Source organism: Anastrepha obliqua, chromosome 3, assembly GCF_027943255.1.
Source record: "Anastrepha obliqua isolate idAnaObli1 chromosome 3, idAnaObli1_1.0, whole genome shotgun sequence".
NCBI lineage: Eukaryota > Metazoa > Arthropoda > Insecta > Diptera > Tephritidae > Anastrepha > Anastrepha obliqua.
Window position 1 is genome coordinate 54,518,882 of NC_072894.1, and position 6,724 is coordinate 54,525,605.

Genomic DNA, 6,724 nt, shown 5'->3' on the forward strand with positions numbered 1-6,724 from the left:
TTTTAAAAATAAATAAACACGATGATGCCGCTGGTGTTCTATAAATTTCGCAAACACATTTATTTTTTTCAGAGTAAATTTCTCATGCAACTAAAAAACACCCGATATATATGTAGCTAGTCTTGGTTTTCAAGTTATTTACCATACTTATAGAATTTTTGGTATGAAGAAAAAAAATTAAAACAAAATATCACTCAAAAAGGTATGCTAGCTAATTTGAACTCTGTTCTGGTATAAATATTTTCTCTTTTCTTCGTAATCATTCTTCATCAGCCCTGATAATATGTTGACAGAAGGTACAAATGATATTAACTCACATTTTAAGTATTCTTAAGTCGTACAGCGTAATATTTTTCTAGTTACCATCAAGCAAACGAGCCGATAACGAGTCAAGACTTTGCAGATATGTAGGACAAGGATGTAAGAGAACTGAATATGAAATCGTACAATAAGAAAGTATATGAATAATTCGCTTGCTCTACAATTTCATTTCCAGATGACTATTTCTCTAAATTGATCACCCTTTATAATAAACTATTTTTTTATCAGTGTACTTCTTATTTGATATATCCTCCAGATCCCCTTTTTGTTGGATACAATTAAATTTAATGTGCTTTGTTGCTACTAGGAAATCTTTATATGGTTTCAACCTCCCAAATAATAGAACACAACCCGAGTCGAACAAGCTTTTCGTTTCATTGAGCCTTGATCTCTCGGTTACTAAATTTCGTTTTAGGTCTCAAGCAAAAGCATTATTATCTAAGAGTCTTATTATTTAATTTTTATTTTCTTAAATTTAACTTAAATGAAATTGTAATACCACTTATTTAATTTTACTTATCTCTAGTCTGTAAGAAATCTTGTTCGTCTGTAAGAGTTATAATTTCATAGACAAATATGAAATAAATAAATAAATCTGGGCTACTTCCATTCAACACAGAATTGTATTACAGATCTACGCATCAAATTTTTGCTACCAAGCACTAAGCCAATATTTAGTAGAACCATCACACCTGCCATAAAAACACAAAAACTGCCAAGAATACAATCAGCAATTACGAGGTGCTTAAGTTTTGCCTGGCCATGCTTGTATTAAACGAAACCACTATATAGAACTTGCAGTGAAAAGTGTAGCTAGGACACCTTCGTTAATTTCCAATCTGATTATGCAAAAAAGGCACCAAGAAAACGCAAACGAAGGGAAAACATACAACGTTTACACTTCAACGTTGCAAAGAAGGGCTATGAAAATATACACTCGATTAAGGATTAGACACATTATCCTACCGCATGCACATTTACTGTCGGGTAAAAGCCCCTCCAAATGCCACCTATGTGATGACACCGCTTCTATCAAACACATTCTCACATTCTGTCCGATCCTTCACACAATTACCCACAAACTTGACAGGATTGATTTAACAAAATTATTAAAAGAACCTTCAGAGAAAAATATTATGATTTTATACAGTTTCTTAAGAAACTTAAACTTTTTTGTAATATAATATATCTAAGATACTTCCATTTGTACTAACACTTGGCACATACACTTTGTACATAGCTATAATTACGAGGCGGTTGAAGGCCTCGTAGTCAGTGCTGCGTTTATGTATTTATATAACATTTTTTTTTTGTTGCATAAATTATACATAAATAAATAAATAAATAATTAAATGAATAAAAATATATAAATAAGTAAATAAGTGAAATAAATCTAATATGTATATAAAATTTCCATGTCACAATGTTAGTTACCGTACTCCTCCGAAACGGCTTTACCGATTTTTACCAAATTTTATATACGTAATCAGTAGGTTTGAGAATCGGCTACTATCCATTTTCCATACCCCTATACATAGACTGAAGCCGGTCTCCTGTTTCACTCACACAATAAGACTTCTCGCACCACCTACACAGTTTTGGGCCATCATTATTGTTTATGTATCGAGTGTAGTAGTAACGTTTACAATTATCATATTGCTATCTCAGTGTAACTCTCATATTAACTATTAATTATTACTAGTTTATTCATAATAATAAAATTATTAATTTTAATTATATTTGGCACGATTAATTCCGTTAATGAAGTTTTAGTTAAACAGGTGATTTACATAACCTTAAAAGTAGGGGAGGGGGCCCAGTTGTGACGCAGGCGCAGTTGTGACGCAGCTAAATATTTTTGACATGCGGTATGGAAATGACAGTTTGAGCCCTGCCAATCATGTTCGTTTGACGTTCAGCAGTTTTTGTGCAGACACCAACGTTAGTAGTCGCATTGTGTATACACGCACCAAACATCGTGTTGAAAATCGTGCGAAAAAGTTATTTTGATTTTTTTCAAAGTACCAAAATTTTGTGAAATTAACAGTGAAAAGGCGAGTGTAATGCATCAAAATATTGTATTTGCCGTATATTTTGTGATTCTATATGGATATATGTGATTATGTGGTGTCTATAAAAAACTTGCTTGTCATACACAAAATAGCATCGTGACCCGGTTGTGACTCAGCGGGTGGCCCAGTTATGACGCACCTTTTTTTTGCACTACGATCATATCATCATTTGCTTAAAGCTGTTGCCGCTGAAATTGACCGCTGCCAACTCGATCAATTGCAACGTGTGCAAGCGTCCAGTTCATTTGAAGTGCGCCAACATGCAGGCAAGTTATTTCACTTGCAAACACTGCGAAAGTGACGTGGACGACGACTAGGAATATTTAGATGACGATGATGAATAAAAATCGTTGTCATTTATGGCTATTGAAGGACATTTTCTTTTGTATTTTTCATTATTTTTGCCATTGAAAGCCTTCAAAATAAATAAATCATTAAATCACAACAATTGGTGTGACATTCCTTTCATATTTTCTCATTTCCAGTAAATTTCTTGAGGTGCGTCACAACTGGGCCACTTTTTTTTGTCCTAAAAAAAGTTATCCTGAAAAAATTTGTTCCAAAATTTTTTGAGTAACTCAAATAAACATACTTTCTTTGGAGAAAAGTTGCGTTTGGTTAATAGTTAAATGTTAAACTTCTTCATTTTTCAATTTGCGGAACTGAGGAAAAAATTTTAATTTTTTTCCAAACCCGCGTCACAACTGGGCCCCCTCCCCTACTCAACACGTGTCACGAGCTCCAACCAACAACGGCTTTTGTGTTGTAAGTATACTTTTTTATATAATTAATTTAATTTTTTACAACTATTGCTTCAAATTTTTTTCATAAAACTAATATTTTCGCTATAATCCTGGCCGTAATGTTAACTATAACGTTTTCTATCATTAAGTAATTTCATTAATCCTATTTATATGTGTTTTGTACAGTGAGCAATGCCAAGAAAACGCAAAGAGGCTGATGTGAGCCGTAATACAAGTAGGTCCAGAAGTATGAAAGATAAAAGATCCCAAAGAACCGAAGAACAAGTCCAGCAACAAAATGCTGATGTACGTGTGAGCATGCAACAATTGCGTCTAGAACCATCAGAAGATACACGAGCTGAGCGCAATGAAGTTATACGTTTAGAACAACGACAATCACGCCGTTTTACGGTTAATAGATGCAGAACAAATGACCAACAACGCCAACAGGTATATCTGATTCATTTTTGCGTCTAGCATTCCAGTATGAGCCCGATATTGAATATTATGCTCATTCAAAAGTGGTAATTGATGCTATGGATAAGGAATGTCCGCATTGTCATGCTCTCAAACTAAAAAATGAGCCACCTGGGATGTGTTGCGTGTCAGGAAAAGTGCAACTACCTGGAACATTGAACGGTTTACTTATCGGCACGGATCCAGATTCTAACGTATTCCTCAAGTCAATTCTAACATTCAATTTATGCTTTCAAATGACATCGTTTGGAGCAACAGAAATAGTTCGAAATACTAATGCTAATGGTCAACAATACAATTCTACATTCAAAATCAGAGGCCAAGTTTATCATAAAATGGGCTCATTGCTGCCAATGCCAAACGAACCACATACATTTTCACAAATCTACTTAATGGGCGGCGAGGATTCCGGAAGCGCACTTGCCAATCACGTGATTGCACGTTGTGACTATAATCTTGAATCATATTTTGCTAGGCGCATCGTCAGCGACTTGGACGCTCTATTGAACGAGCACAATGAATTGTTGAAAATATTCAAATCACACATGCACAAATTACAAAGCGATAATCACGCTATTGTCATTACTTCTGATAAAACCCCAGCTGGAGAACATATTCGTAGATTCAATGCACCTGTTGTTGAAGACGTTACTGGAATCATGGTTGGCGATGGTACAGGTACACGAGAAATTGTGATTCGAGGAAGAAATAATAATCTTCAGTTCATTGCTGATACACATCGCTCATACGACGCTCTCCAATATCCGCTAATATTCTGGAAGGGGCAAAACGGATATTGCATTAACATAAAACAACGACATCCCGTATCAGGTACTTCATTTATTATGAACTCGATCATTAACCATTTAACAAACAATTAAATTATTGAACGGAATTAATTTAAATTAATATTCATAAATATTATATATTATTACAGGAGGTGAAACAAACAAGAACGTTAGGTCGAAAGATTATTATGTGTACCGATTAATGATTCGGCGCGGCCTGCTACGATGTCGTGAGCTTTGTCAACAATTCATGGTCAACATGTACGCGAAGATAGAGGGCGAACGACTACGATAGTTACGATATAATCAACTCAAGTTGTGTGCGGAAGAGTACATTCACTTACGAGACGCTATTAACAACACCGACGTCGCCGAAATTGGTAACTCTGTCATTTTACCATCATCGTACGTAGGCAATCCCCTTCATATGCAAGAATATATACAGGATGCTATGGCTTACGTGCGCGAATATGGACGACCGTCTTTATTTATCACGTTCACATGTAATCCAAAACGGCCAGAGATTACATCTTTCCTATTGCCTGGCCAAAATGCAGTACATCGTCATGATATTACATCACGTGTATTCGACAAAAGTTAAAGTTTCTAAGAAGTTTCATTACAAGGTTACATGTATTCGGCCCCACACGTTGCTGGCTGGGTTCAGTTGAATGGCAAAAACGAGGACTATCTCATGCGCACATTTTGGTTTGGTTAATCGTCAAAATCCGTCCTGAAGAAATCGATAGTATAATTTCTGCCGAAATTCCAGTTTCATCTACTGACCAAGAGCTGTTTGATATTGTTACAGCAAACATGATCCATGGCCCATGTGGTATTCTTAATCGTTCATCGCCTTGCATGGCAGATGGAAAATTTACTAAAAATTGCTCTAAATATATCACTAATGATACGACAACAAATACTGACGGATATCCAATATACCGTCGAAAAAGTCCCGATAATGGCGGACAATCATTTATTAAAAATATCAGCAACACAGACATTGACATTGACAATCGTTGGGCGGTGCCGTATTCGCCTCTGCTAAGCAAGACATACAATGCTCATATTAATGTTGAGTTTTGCAGTTCTGTGAAGAGCATCAAATATATTTGCAAGTATGTCCATAAAGGCAGTGATATGGCTGTGTTTAGAGTAGAAAATACTAATGTAAATGCTCCTCTAATGAATAAAAACGATGAAATTACGCTCTACCAAATTGGTCGATACATCAGCTCCAATGAAACTGGTTGACGTATCTTCGGTTTTCCATTTCATGAACGGGATCCAGCAGTTGTTCAGTTAGCCGTTCATCTTGAAAACGGTCAGCGTGTATTTTTCACGAACGAGACAGTGATTGATCGTGCTACAAATCCACCTAAAACTACACTCACTGCATTTTTTGAATTGTATAATACATAGTACATATTATTTTGGTGCCTTTGCAAGAACATTACTCTATACACAAGTACGACAATATTTCACATGGGCTCAAACAAAAAAAGTATGCCCCGCAAGAAAGGCTCACCAGTTGATGCATGTCTCAATTTATTTAAAGCGAACGCTTTAGGGCGATTATTTACATTCAATCCAAGACACACTGAGTGCTTTTATCTTCGACTGTTATCATTTCAAGATATACGTAAAGTGAATGGGCAACAGTACAACATATAAAGACGCATGCCTTGCACTTGGCTTGCTGGAACACGACAACCAGTGGGATTGTATGCTTGCTGACGCTGCATTGAACTGTACAGCAATACAAATTCGTCTACTATTCGCTATAGTGTTCATTACACGCTTCCCAGCTCGAGCATAGATATTGTGGGATAATCACAAAGATTCAATGACTGAGGATATATTGCATCAACATCGTACACGGTGCCACGAGCTAACGATAACATTCAGCGACGCTATGTACAATGAAGCATTGATTGCTATTGAGGATCTTTGCATTGTCATTGCCAACTTATCACTCACTCATTTCGGTATGAATTCGCCAAATCGAACTGCATCTGAACATTCTGTAGAAATGGCAGCGATTGTTACTCGCAATGTCCCACTAATGAATGACGAACAAAGAACCATTTATGACCGCATTTTGCTCGCAGTTTCAGCAGGAGGTTCTCAAGGTGGGTTCTTCTTTTTGGATGCACCGGGTGGAACTGGCAAAACATTCCTTATTTCACTCATTCTTGCTGAAATGCGATCAAATAATGGCATCGCATTGGCAGTTGCATCATCGGGCATTGCAGCAACTTTATTGGATGGAGGCAGAACAGCTCATTCAGTATTTAAGCTGCCACTAAACATTCAAAAT